This window comes from Callorhinchus milii, unplaced genomic scaffold (assembly GCF_018977255.1).
Source record: "Callorhinchus milii isolate IMCB2004 unplaced genomic scaffold, IMCB_Cmil_1.0 Scaffold7, whole genome shotgun sequence".
NCBI classification, from domain to species: Eukaryota; Metazoa; Chordata; class Chondrichthyes; order Chimaeriformes; family Callorhinchidae; genus Callorhinchus; species Callorhinchus milii.
This window is the reverse complement of record NW_024704748.1, coordinates 12,018,906-12,033,995: the sequence shown is the minus strand read 5'-3', so window position 1 is coordinate 12,033,995 and position 15,090 is coordinate 12,018,906. Positions and strand designations below refer to the sequence as shown.

The window sequence follows — 15,090 nt, the reverse complement described above, 5'->3', positions numbered from 1 at the left end:
CATCATACTCTCACACACGTACAAACTGCACAGATTTGAAGGTGTCTGAACACCAGTCAGAAGAATCATCAGTCACTCCATTTAAAGTGTGTATGTAGAAATATATATATACACACACACACACATATATACATTACAATAAAATTGTGAAACCAGGATTTTGTGAACTCTTTAGTGAGAATGGGACGCACAGCCTTTGTCACAGGCCTCTTCCTCTGGCACTCCACAAAGAGAGACTTGAATAATTCCAGTGCATTGGTTGTAATGTTGGTGTATTTGTGATGTTGGTGTATTTGTGATGTGGCTCTTCAATCATGCGATCACACCCTACCTGGCCATTTGCGATTTGTGAAATGTTCAGCAAAATTGTGAAACCAGGAATTCTGCAAAATCCGTAATTTCACAACTTTTATGAAAATTTCAGGGATTTCGCCAAATCGCTGTTTTCACAACTTTACTGTAACATATATAAACAGGAGACATGGGACCGTGGCGCATGAAAATTTTTCCGGCTTCAATAGGGAAGATCAAATGTTAATGTACTGCTTTCATGATGGATTGATTCTTTTCATTGATATGAGTGAACGATGACACTTTTGACCACCCAACTCCACCCCTGTGAGTCAGCTTCAGTGCACTCTTACCACTCCTTTTTCCTGTCTCTCACCTTACGTGAGTGAAGTTCCAATTGTTTCCTAGTTCTACACAGAAAGAGGTCACATGGAACCCAAACGGTCTTGACTTCCACTAACCAGTTACTGAAAACACATTCCATGGAGGAACACACACAGCAATTGTTTATCGCAACCCTGGATTCAAATCGGGCTCTGTGCACAATATACCAGATTCAATATCTAATTACATTTCCTTGCAGCTCCGAACTTCATACGTCACCCAGGACAAACCACACCCTTTGTACTTGTTTTACCCCAACAGGGGTATAAAATGCCACCAAATTGTCAGCTGCAAATGAATGATTTTTAATGAGCTGTAAAAGTACTTTTCAAGTCTCACAGTCTGCCCTACTATCAAGTTTTCCAGTCACGCCTCTCAAAGTCTCTTCCATCATATCTCGCACGTTAAGTCTCTGTGTGCTCAGAGTGAATTCATTCATCATGACTTACCTTTGCCGTTGTATTTGCTTCCATCCCGCTTCTTCATGTACCCATTGGGGGAATGCTGTTGGTTACTTCACAGTTGGATCTTCCCTCCAGTGTGCTCTTTTGAGCTGCAGTCAAATGGCTTTATCCAAACTCTCAGTTCCGTCATTGGATACACAGCACTAAACTGAAGAAAGATGACACATTGTGTTCATCACTTGTCAACGTGCACTTGCACACCTTTCTTTAAAAGTATATAAATCAAAATGAAACAGTATTTTTTTAAATAAAGTTTTTCCTTTTTAAAAAGATCTTAACTCCTTGCCAGTTTTGAACAGAAAACATGGCAAAGTACTAATAGATCAAGTACCGAACCAATTCATGGTTCAAGGTCAGAACACACCTGGCAATGTGACCTCATCCAGGTCATTGGTTGGGTTACTTACTGTTCAGCACGCTCAGAGTTTCGATAGAGTAGCCTTATGAAGACTATCTTATATTCCACATGAACAAACAATGAATTGCATCAGGCAAGCCACATGACTGACCTAGCACCTACTTCAAACTTATTCTGAATTACAATGTTTTTAATGATAAAAACGTCAGAATCAGCACTGCACCATTAAGCATATCTAACAATAAAAGTTTCATGTGGACAAAGGGAATCTATGAAAAATGTCTAAAAACAATAGTGCAAATTAAATAATGATGAACACAATCAGACCAGTTTCAATCTTGTATACTTTTTTGACTGAGGAGTTCAAGATGTTGTAAATCTTCAAGAAATCTCGCATTGCACTGCAGTGAAGCAAAAACATGTGGTGTCACATTATTGGGGGAACAAAAAGTTCCATCTGCAAAACTAAACTGCTCATGATTTATTCCATTAAATCAAGCACCTCCTCTGAAAGTGGTAATGAAAAGGGAAAATGAAAGTCAGACTGCGAGACCCCAAAGGACCTATGTTACAAGTATTGAGATGCAATCAATTGAGATAAAACTGTATTCACCATATGCTCATATTCAAATAACATTTTGAAAGATAAGGCAAACATATCAGGAAATATAACTTGTTACACCTTATTTAAGCCCAGTGGCCTGATTCTAAGTGGTTCAGAGTTGTCTTCAGCTGGTGTATCCCTGGAAACATAAACAAGATGTGCTGCTGTGGAGTGATTACAATCAAGTCTCAACTTAACCATTTAAACACTTATTGGGTTTTGCTACCAAGGGTAGGAGTGGATTTTGTGCAGTGAATGTTAAAGTAACAAGCTTGCCTGTGAAGCAGCAAATTGTCCTCATGCTATTCTGCAGTGCCAGTACTCAGAGCAAATTGTAAACACAACTGACTGTGTGGCAACTGTGAACTGTGTGAATGAACGCACAATTCTCACACTTCTTTGCAGATAGAATGAAGACATGGTGACATAGTATACGTCTGATGAGACAAACAGGAATGTAGTTAGTACTGAGTTAACAAGCATGATGTGTGAATGACCAGTGGCCAGCATGGTTTAGGATATGCATGTCGATGTACAATGAGAACTTCTGCAGATAAAAACAAATTTAGAGCATAAAATCCTGGAGATACCTCTCACCATGGCTGTTCATGAATTCTCTCTCTGTTCCGCCAGGTAAATCAAAGAAGCACTGAAAAGATAAGAGAAACATCCCATCACACAGATTAAAAGGTTTTAGAAAATGTGAACACCACAGGAAGCAACCGGAATAGACTGTGTAATCTGTTATTTTATTTGTAAAACAGATTGAGAAAGAAATATGCATTGTTTAGTAAGAGATAGAAATTTAGACAAATTATTACAACACTTCAGACCATTCTCTAAGCTTTGCTGGGGACTAAGTAGAGGAAGAGACAGAATGAGGCATGTGGAATATTTGAAAATTGAACTTAACCAACCAGTTCACAAGGAGAATATAAATGATGCTGCAAAATTTGCTGTCAGTTAATATGTAGTACACACATGCGGTATTTGCAAACTCATATTGTTTTAAAGAAACATTAGTAAACTCAAATCTATTCAAAAGGCAAAAGACAAATCTAGTCATGTTGTCCACTTACCTTGAGGGAGCTTTACCCTATATCTGCCTTTTTAATATCTAATCTTGGAGTGTTCAATGCTTACACTGGATGCCAAAGTCAGATAAGTATAGGTAGTCCTCATCTCAACCCAATAAAAAAAACTAATCCTTGCATTTGATATACATCGCCTCATTATGTCTTCGAGACTTGTCAAAGTGCTTTATTGATATACTGTAAAGTGGTTTAATAATAATAAAATAATAATAATCCTTGCATTTGATATAGCGCTTTTCACGTCGGGAGGACGTGCCAAAGCGCTTCACAGAACACACTGTAAAGTGAATTGACTGTATATTCGTGGGCGAATGCGGCAGCCAATTGCGCACAGCAATATCCCACAAACAGTCGTAGATTGAAAATGACCAATTTTTATTATTGTTTTTGGTGTTTGGAGGGATTATTATCAGGCGTGTGGAGTAAGGAAACTTGCCCAAGGTTTCGCCCTGCCTGGAATTGAACTCAGGTCTCTCGCTTGCAAAGCGAGTGCTCTAACCACTGAGCTACAGGACTCCGTTTGACTGTATGTTTCGTGGGCGAAACACGCCAGCCAGTTTGCTCACAGCAATGTTCCACAAACAGCCATGGCATGATTGACCAATTTTATTGAGGGAATTGTTGGCCAGAATCTTCCATCTGTTTTCAAATAGAAGGGCAGATAGGACCTCGATTTAACGTCTCATCCAAAAGATGGCACATCTGACAATACAACACGCCCCACCCCCAGCACTGCACTGAAGTGCCAGCTTAGGACTATGTGATTCCAATTCCCAATTGGTGCTTGAACCCACAACCTTCTGACTCGGAGGCAAGAGTGCTACCACCTCGCCAGGCTGACACAGCAGCATTTAAAATAAAGGCCAAAAAACACAGGATAAACAACACATCTTAAAGACAAACTAAAACTGACGTTCAGTACAGCAGCAGGGAGGTTTACCCCTTCAGTTATTTATTACTAAATATTGCCAGAAGCACTGTTTTCATGATGACTATGCTGTTCTGTGGGATTTCTACTCGAAATGTTATTTCTTCACGCGAAGGTAACTTGATGTGGCGTTAAATAAACCAACTGCTTTGAACCGCAGCACTTCGAATAAATGAACCTGGTTCATTTTACTGATAAAAATTAGCCAAGCTGATTAAAATAAACTTTAAAAAGACTTGCCTGATAAATGTATCACAGTTGATGTCAGGTTAATTAGGCCATTTCTTTATGGACAGGCAACAACAACCTGGTGTTGACGAAAGATATTTGTGAAGGAAATTTCAATTAAGTGAATCCGTCTTTCCAATATGAAATTCTACACATCACATGAATATATCAATATGACAGCTGCTTGTACACATCACGTCACATCAGTTACTCCACATTCCTGTGTAATTACCTTGGTAAAACAAAGGGACTGTTGTTGGCACATTAAATGACCACAGTTATTTCACGTGTGTCATCAGAAAATCAAACGTACAGTCATGAAAATATAGAACATCAAGCCAACAACACACCTTCCTAGTTCACATGTACATGCTCAGTGACAATCCTACATAGAAAACACTGCATGATGTATTTGCCTGTGTTCTTCGGACCCCCAAAACCTTAAGTGCTTTGAGACACACTGACATGATAAATCTCTATATCAAATGTAAAGGATTTTTATTGTATTGTACTGAAGTCGATCATTGGAAGTTGATATAACCAATCACATACGGTACGTACATATTCAGGTTTGATGTCAACATAAGCCAAATCTATCAACTCAAACCCAAGTCACTTCAACAAAGCCAGTAATGCTTGACAGATATATTCTGGAGCACACACAATGGCAGGCTGATCAAATCAGTATAAGTGAATAAGCGGGAGTGGATTCAAAGGCTGCAATGTTTAAAAGTGGTGAATGGTGATCAGAACTGGTCAGTTCAATAATTTCTTTTTGTTGCTTTTCTTGCCAGCAATTTCCATAAAGCACAGCAAATCTTCTCCTTCCCCCAACCCCAAAATGGAAAGAGAATATTTAAACACAGGGAATCAATAAGAGCCTGTGAATTTCTTCAATGAAGGAACAGAAATGCCTCCCACAGCTGGGGTCACTCTTGAAAGTAAGACCACACGGAGCAGTTATTGAAAGCTCGAAGATCACATGGCATTTTGTGCTGTGCAACAAGTAACCTGCATCCCAGTTATCAACGAGTGCCCACAGTTAACAGCAACCACAGCCAATATTGCTTCAAGCCCTTACATTGGTGCTTTGGCGTACACACAACGTAAATGGAATGTAGATTAACCATTTTATACTTTAAGTAAGGAGTGCTACTCTTTGGGAGAAACAACACTGTGGACACTCTACGTGCTTGGAATGTCACTCCAGAGGGCTGTGTCACAGATGAAGGGCATTAACACAGAGCATTCATTGTGTAACAATAAGATTCTGCTAGTCTTCCCATTTATCATTCCTACTTCCAGTCAGGTTTGCTTGTTGGCTCAGTCCCTATTTGACCTCCAGTGATAAAGACCAACCCCTCACTGGTGTGAAGCTGGGCAGTTCAACCTCTCGTCAGTCACAAAAGAATCCTTGAACTTACTCTGAACTTTGAGCAGCCACATTTTACTTGCAAACAAACGGGAGGGAATTGCTCCTAAGTTGTTTAAAAAACGAAATGGGGATGAAAGAAATACCTAATCTTTTAACTTCTGGACTTCATTAACCGCAAGGCCTGTCATTTCCTGACTCGACTGCATTTCAGTATGAATCGCTGACATGGATTTAATCCACTTTCTTGGCATTCCTTTCCACACTATTTCAATTGTGTTGCCCAGTTCTGAGTGTTAAATTCACTTTGACAACAGATTAACAAAAATACAGGGCTCCACCACATTTTGTACAAGAAAGTAAATACAGAGAGTTACATCCAATATACTTGATTCTCTTACACACATTTGTAAAGTGAGGCAGCAGATATCAGGTACAATACCATTTAATGACCTTTCAAAATATGTTTCGGTGACATAAAGCAAACTGGAAGGAGGTCTCTCTTTGTGTGAAAGCTGGAGTCTCTTTAAAATTGGTGTTCTTTTTGGAAACAAACACACTATAAAACTGTACTTTAAAGTCAAAATAATTCCATGTACGTTTCAGAAATGTAACTCATATTCCCCTGTCCTCGTCTTGTCCATTTTATTTGTATAGTGCCTTTTATGTTGGGAGGACATCCCAAGGCTACTCTACCAGTACTGTACCAGGTAGTGTACCATTTAACTGAATATTCTTTATCAGCTCAGAAGAAATACACCCCAAGATCTTTCGAGGGAATAGGTGAGGCTCTGCTTAATATTATTTAGAACTCTGTAAACACTGGAGTCACAGGGATGGAGTGAGGGATAGCAAATGTTATCCCATTATTCAAGAAAAGGAGTGAAACATGAAACTGGAAACCAGATAGCCTGACATCTGTGGTTGGGGGAAAAATGTTTGAGAGCAATATACAAGATGTTATCCAAAAGGCACTGATGCTCAATGGAAGGTCTACGTGAAGACAGAAGGAAGATTTTTTATCGGTCATTTGAGAAAGGTCCACATGTAAGACCAAGAATAAAACTGAGGGACAAATGTATTGTCAAATTAGCTGGATGGACTGAAAACTTGCTTAGCAGTAGGAAGATGATAAATAGAAAAAAATATCTTTGAAGTTGAAATGTGTATCTGTGCAGAACTGTCCTCCAGGAGATAGAGTGAGTGAGGTTGTTCATGAAAGGTGTGGCATTGTAAGAAACAGGCATAGTGGACATGCCTTTTCTTGCACCATTCATGAAGTTGCCATTCTTTGCGCCGACATAACCAGAGTACTGCCCAAACAGAATAGATTTAAGAGGGTCACCAGCCTGGCACAGGCAAATACTTGCCCAAAATAGCCTTTCTGCCCTGTTATACAGTCTATTCAACCTGCAGGCACTCAAAATAAGAGACCACAAACCTCATGGGCCAATTAACTATCTAGATGTCCATTTTACATGCTGAGCTCTTATTTGATATGCAAAATCTATGCTTATGTGAGTTCATATGTTGTGACCATATACACACACAGTGTTTATTATATATATGTGTGTATCTTACCTAAACACTGTTTGTAAAGTTCACATGACAATGAAACTCCATATCAGAAAAATTTGTGTTTTGGGACGACGTCATATTAAATAATAAAATAAACCAACGGCAGGAACATGGATGTTCTTGCAACCTTTGTTTTCAACTTTTGGAGAAACGTCTTCACAAAAAAAACTATTAGGCAAATCTCCTTCAGTTATATTTCAGAACAAAACACAATTTAATGATATGGATCACACCAAAGCTTCACTCTCTTGGTCGAGTGCAATTTATCGATGGCAATGATGGTTGTCTGGCTATTTCCTTTTCCCAAGCAATAAAAGGTCAGCTCAACCAACACTTTTGTGATGGCAATGCCCCTTTAAATCCCAGAAACGTCTTGTCTGAAGTTTGCTTCCCATGTGGTTGGGGGTAGGGGAGGGGAGGATCAAAGTGATCTGACCCTCTGAACCTAGACCCTTTCTTTCCTTTCTATCTACCACCATCTTTGATCTTACCAATTAGTCTCTTGTAAACACAGAGGAGCTTCCTGTTGACAAAGGGCTTGATCTGCTCAGGACTGTGCTCATTAATCCTCTCTGTCCACTTTAGCCATTTCTCTTCACTAAAAAACACAAAAAAATCTCTCTAAAGGAAATGATTTTTGTGATAAGAGGAAATGGTTAAAGCAGCATGTGTCCGGATTTCTTTGCGCTTTGCATATTTTCCTTTGCAACAAGGGCTGCAGCCAAGCCCCTCTGTACAATCCAAGCACTGTACTTTTTTTCTGCTTTTGGATTAGTTCAACATCCATTTCCTCCCTTTTTTTTGCTTATAAAAAAATGCTCCTTGTGTTAATGCACATTTCAAGGATGAACGACCTCTGTGAAAGTCGAATTCTGCCGAACAAGAAGCTTAACTAACCAAGGTTTTCTTTACTTTGCTCTGCTGTCTTTGTAATATTTTGAGAAAGAAATAAAACAGGAGGAAAACGGGAAGAAGAACGGTTTGTATGACTCATACACTTTTTCACCAAAAGGCATACGCCGGCTCAGGGCTAAGTGATCAATAATCAGAACTGAAAAGGCAGTGGGTGAGCACCTACCATTGCTTCTTGGGCAGACACTAGGTTAGCTTAAAGAAAGTTGTTAGTTATAAGAAAGTAGTGTATATTGGTAGCACAAGATCACAGGCAGTGGAGGGGTTCTGCTGCTGATCAGTTGCTTACAGGTTTGAGTCCTATTTCTTTAGTCCACCTCATGCTTTTTTGGAGAAATGCTTCAGATTTGATCTAAGCTTCAAGACTGCGCGGTGAGGCAGGGTGGGATGGTTTAGTTTGGCTGAGGTTGTGAAATGGTCAGACAAGCAAGCGCACTGACTGGCTGGCTGGTGTCTGTTCAGCACTGATAATGATCACACATCAGTCAAAGGCAAGATTTGTTCCTGGCTCCTGGTTCAAGAATGCTGAGTGGGAGATGCTTTTCAGGACTAGGGGAAGGAGGAGTGGAAAAGAGACACACTGATAGCACTGCCTGGAACATGCTATCAGATAGATAGATCGATAGATATCATCAGCAGGGGCAGACTTAAATGTAGGGAACATAACAGTTCTTCGTTTCTTTTCAATTCCCCCAGGCCTGTAATATTCAGACGAACCAGAGGTCTGTTTGTATTGCATGTTCTAAAGCTTGCCAGCAAAATAAATCAACATGCAGGAAGTGGCAAAACAAAGATAGATTTTTAGATCATAGCACAGGTTCAGAAGAAGGCAGCCATAAGGCTCTTTGGCATTCAATCTTCCAAAACATCAACCCCAGTGTCTTGCTATTATAGCATCAAGCTACTTCTTAAGGTGTCCTGATCTCTATGATCCTTCTTGATGACCTGTTTCAGCTGTTACCCTCTATGAAAAGAAATACTTCTTGGTGTCTGCCTTAAATTCACTCTTCACATCCACAGACATTGTCAGAAAATATTGTTCTGGGTTTGCTTCCTCTGCACCATTTTATATACTGTATCTCTGAGACATCTCCTTTGAGCAACTCTATCTAAACTTCCTCTTGGCAATTTTGACTGTTACTTGGAATAACTTTGGCAGAATATCTATCATAAGATCATATTTATGTTTTATAGTCCGAGACACTGAGTGGTTCAACGTTGACTGATATTGGGCTATAAAGGATATCTGATTGCTATTATTACCAGTGAACATCTCTACATCTTAACATTTAAAGACATTGGTCATAAGGCTAACCATATATAATATCAGGCTTCAGGTAACTACTTGGGCTTCTATTTAAATCAAAAGCCATTTATGGCACCTGAGTTACAATGGAATTTCTGAATTTCCATCTCTGATAAATGCTTTGAATTTCAAACCTCAAGGCATGAATTCACAGTCTCTCAATTCCCAGTTAGTTTACAATGACAAGTAAATAACAATAAGTTTTACTGTGCATGGCAAATAGAATGTACAGCTGATGAGGTACTGGAATCGGCAATACAGAATGAGATCACAGAAAAAGAATAGTAGTCATTGAAACTGATAGGGAGTTTAGAACTAAAGTGCCTCTGTACAGGAGGTGATGATATACAAGAACTAAAATTGCTGAAGTATATTTTTGTTCTTGTTTTACTGAAGACAGTAGTCCTCAATATATCATCAGTGTACTGTGATACTGCAAAGAAGCAGCTTTTCCAACAATCTGGCAAGGAAGTAACGATAACAGGATCTTATGTTAGTTCAAATTAACCTAAACTTTAGCCTCAGGCTGGGCACTAACACTGACAACAAGGCAGCATTGGCACTGACCAAATAAGGTACGTCACTTATGCCTACTCACATGAAACCACCCATACAAATGGCTTACAATGCTTCATTACAATTTATAATGAGGACTCAGAAATAACACACACTTTTGTCATTAGTTGACAGGATGTTTAAAGGTCATGGTCGATGTGAACCAGGAATTCCTGACCATTTTACTTTCTCCAAAAGCTCCAGATAGACTCTCTTTCATACTTAACAATCTTTATTAGATAAACTTTGCCATGAACTAGACCCCAGCACCTAAATAAGGAAAGGTTAATTATTTTGCTCCACCAGATGTTCCCATGTGCATATAAAGAACTGAAGGCCCCATAATTTGAACACTAAACACAACTCCAGCGCAAGTCACTGTCTAATTGTAAAAAGACAACTAGAATTTTTTCTCTTTAACAGAGCTCGACAACCTTTGGAAGGGTAGGATACAATAGTTAAGTAATGGTAACTTTGTCAGCCTGGCTAAGTGGTAGAACTCTCACCTCCGAATAAGGAAGTTTCAAGCCCTACATCAAGACTTGATGTATAAGCTGACACTCTGTCCCACAGTCTAAGCCTATACTTTGTGGCAGTGCTGGGTGTCGGGTTGCATTATCAGAGGAGTTGTCCTTCGGATGACATGTTAAACCAAAGTCCTGTCAGCCTGTTCAGGTGGACGTTCAAGATCCCATGGCACTATTTGAAAATAGAAGGGAGTTTCTTCTGGTATTCTGGCCAACAATCCCCCAAATAAAATTCATCACTCACTCCATGGCTGTTTATGGGACATTGCTGAGTTCAAATTGGCTAGTATGTTTTGCCCACAAAATACACAGTCAAACTACTTTTTAGGGTATCCTGTGAAGAGCTTGGAGACATCGCAACAACATAATAAAGCACTATATATTTGCATTTGATATAGTGCCTTATCACTTCTTCGAGGCATCTCAAAGCACTTCACAGAATATGCTGTACAGTGAATTGACTTTATATTTTGTGAAGAAAATTCTTATATCAAATATAAAGATTATTACTTTTCAGTAACAATGGATAAACAGAGCTTTTACACTTTATTTTTCTTTACTTCTCTACAAAAAGTACTTTCTCATTCTAAGGTAGGACACATCTCGCAACTCAAGTGACCATTCCTTACGTACGAGTCTGGGTAGTGAGTATTGATGGGCTATTCAATCACAGGGTTAATACAGCTTAGCTTGATCCTGTCCTCACCTGACGTTCATGGTCCTGCATGTTTCACCAGATAGTCACTGGATAGTGATTGAGAACAGTATTCCTGGAGGCATTGAGGAAAATTGTAGCACATCCCTCCCCCCACCACCAGTACATGTCAGGAAATTTGGCACTGATTGGAATTCAATCCCCAGGAACATTTGACATAAATCAGCACATTAAGGAAAGGAAAAGTTTGAAATTGGAGGGAGAAGAAAAAACCATTTCAATTTTAAAAAGGCAAATAAATTGATAATGAGGTGCACATTAGATGGGCTTACCATAGCCCACACTGAAATCGGACTCCTGCAAAGGGACTTCAGATGGTGCTTTCTGAGTGTGCATTGTATAGTGCAGAGCTGGTCCCCAGAGGTCAGTGAGGTAAGGCGACAAAAATACACAACAAAGTAACTAAACCATCTTTCTATCAGTTTTGTAAAAGCATTCATTTCATTTTACAGAATTCTGTTATTTCCCCATTTATACAGAAAATCCATTTTAGTTTGATTATAGATCCCAATTCTCCCAGCCATTTGGGAATGAATACTGTATAAGGACCTAAACGATTCCAACCCATCACCCAACCACCAATCCCTCACATTGTGACACCAATATATCATTCAGTTGACTTGTCCGGCAAAATAGTATTGTTCAGATGTTTGGACATTGTTGACATGGAGGTTGTCAACTGCCAACTTGAGCTCTTGAACCAGAAGTAACTCAGTTTTATAAATGCTTTTTTTTAGACACAACTTTACCTAGTTGCATAATGCTGGCTCAGGCATTGTGCAACTGAACTTCCATAGGAAGTGAATCCTCTAGATAGGAGTTTTTTTTAAAAGAAAACTCAATTTCTCCATTAGAAACAGTGTCAGAAAGCATCAGGCAACAAGGACTGACAAGTACGTGTGTTATGGGGTTTAGCACTTGAGGGATTGCTTTGGCACAAGGCAAACAATGTGAAACGGATCTTGGTATAATAAAAATCTGGATAAACATGCATTTTCACCATTACATTTTGGGCATAAGGCTTTTTTTTGGTAACATGCTATGATTTTCTTGGCGTTTACAGCAGGTCACATTCAAGGTAAAGACAGTCTTAGAAACAGGAATGACTAAAGCAATCAATACAGTGGTTTACTGCCAAATTGTAACTCCCACTTATTTTATCTGCAATGATTTGGGAGGCTCCAGATGGTCAGAAAGCCTTCAAAAGGGAGTAAGTTATTACTTCATAATTTTGCTAAAAAAATTACCATTCGCGAAACTTTACGTTTGCAGTCATGATCAGAAAATAAACCGTTGAAATGGTCACATATCTGACAAACCTGAAGACTGTGTAGAAAGTGGAGGTTTGACAGACCATTTTCACTCCCCCTGAATGACTATTCTTTATGATTCCTATGATCTCCTTTATCATGAGGGAAAATAAAATATATACAGTATTTATAAAAGCTCTCAGTACGTGTCTATTTTACTTCTAGCTCACTTGATAGCACTATCGCCTCTAACTCAGAGGGTTGTGTGGACATCCATTGTGGCAGCTTCTGAAGGTTCAGGAAAGCAAGTAACTGCATTTATATTGCGCATTGCACTGGAATGTTAACACTAAACCTGGTTGTGGGGTTTGCACCCTGCTGGTCAGGCAAGGTTGTTGCACTTTCTCCTTTAAAACATCTTTCTGTTCAGTTGTGAAGTCCAAGAAAGGTACTTGTTGAGAACTTGGAGGCTGTCATGGATAAAGTGACTTGTCATTGTCACCTTCTGCCGGCTCTGGGTTTAGGTCATCAAGTAGATGATGAAGTTTAGGATCTTGCTGTGGGCAGGTGGCCAGTTTTGCTAAATCTGGCAAAGGCTGATAATAATAATAATAATAATAATAATAATCCTTGCATTTGATATAGCGCTTTTCACGTCGGGAGGACGTCCCAAAGCGCTTCACAGAACACACTGTAAAGTGAATTGACTGTATATTTGTGGGCGAACGTGGCAGCCAATTGCGCACAGCAATGTCCCACAAACAGTCGTAGATTGAAAATGACCAATTTATTATTGGTTTTGGTTTTGGAGGGATTATTATTAGGCGTGTGGAGTAAGGAAACTTGCCCAAGGTTTCGCCCTCTGCCTGGAATTGAACTCAGGTCTCTCACTTGCAAAGCGAGTGCTCTAACCACTGAGCTACAGGACTGATATGGTTGTTCAGTGGTAAGGTACTTATTAAAACATCATATTTATTTTTTGTTGCTATTCACTAATTTTGATCTAGCCCAAAATAAAGTTGTTCTCTCTCTTTCTATTCTCCCCAACTCCCATGAGCATTAAGGCATTGGTGCTGATTCAAAACAGGGCAGCAACATTACTATCCAGTGGAAAATCCACGTTAAAAAGTGGCCAACTATTTCTGCCTGTAGTCAATTTATGATAACGTCAGCATATTCTGTTCCCCACTGGGAAACGGGGCAAAGATCAGTTCTCGCATATGTAGCATGAGCAAATCGTTTCATATTTAAAAGTTGTGATGATATCCCATTTCAAATAAGAGCAGAAAATGTTACAAAGTTTCACTGAGACACTGCATCTTGAATCTGCAGCATTTTTTAAAGAGGATAATTTGTTTTTAAGAGTAGATTATCTCAGTAAGGAGGAATTGCTACCTTGGAAAGGGTTGAACAACAGGACATCTCTTCACACAATTCTATGTAAGCTCCTGTTCAAGGACGTCACCTCATGCAACATATCGGGAAATGAATAAGCAGCATGTACAAATCAATTAAAAACCAGTGTTATAAACCACAACAATATTGGCCAAGCAGTTTGTGTATGTTAACCAAACCCTCAGATAAAGTTACAGCCTTTAACTCCCTCCAACATTTTTAAAATACAATCTATACCACATGCACTCCCCCCATCATTTCAGTAAAATACTGCTCCCATTTCATGCCGATGCGTCACTCATAACTCGGAACAGATGTTGCTGTGAATAGTTTGTTTCTATTAAAAATTAAAATTCCAATTAAATTTTATTTGATCCTTTTGCACTCCGATTTTCTCCCCTCCTCTCTCCTAAAGGCATGTTAACTCACTTGCATCCCCACAACTCATGGTGTATCCTCTACATAAGCACAGTTAGTTTTGATAATTCATGAAGCTGTAACTTCCTGAAAAATCACAAGGAATCAGAGCTGGCTTAGATCTCCGAGTAGCACATGTGATTTGTACGTTACAAGCTTTTACCACTTCCCCCCACCCCCCTCCCTCATCCTATGTCCAATAATTGTGTGACTGATGGGAATACATTACAAGACTATTTTGCAGTGAGGCACACAGTTCAGCATCTTGTGTATGTTGTAGTGGTGATCACACGACCCAGACCAGCATGACTCTCAATACCACGTCTGTTCGAGACTCCCCGAATGCTGGCTATGTTACACATTCCATGCTCTGAGACTCTTACTCAAATCATGATCACAAATCAGCACTTGACCTGGCCTGCGTTCATTTTTGAGGCCCCTCGGAGTAGGTTGGAGATCCCTCAAGCTCTCTGCAGTGGCAGATAAATTCAATTCATTTCAGCAGCAGTAATTGAGAGGCAACTGGTCACGTGGACAGTTCAAATCCAATTTTGGTTATGTAAAGTGACCACTGTACAGCTAATTGGGCTCCACACACGAGACTTGGACAAGTCTGTTTTTCCCCAGTGAGCACATTTCAGGATACACTGTACAGCTTGTCCTGGAACGTGCTACATGACCCATGGCAGTTCAGTAGGGACTTTTTTTTTCT

At 39.5% G+C, this 15,090-nt stretch overlaps 1 long non-coding RNA gene across 1 annotated transcript; it reads right to left on the bottom strand.

Moving 5' to 3' along the window:
• Positions 1-1,131: 1,131 nt before the first annotated feature.
• Positions 1,132-14,852, bottom strand: LOC103181671. The gene is made up of 3 exons (XR_006085227.1): positions 14,762-14,852; positions 2,692-2,750; positions 1,132-1,287 (listed from the first exon to the last, which is right to left on the bottom strand). It is a non-coding gene; the product is annotated as an uncharacterized LOC103181671 (long non-coding RNA).
• Between the last annotated feature and the right edge of the window lie 238 nt (positions 14,853-15,090).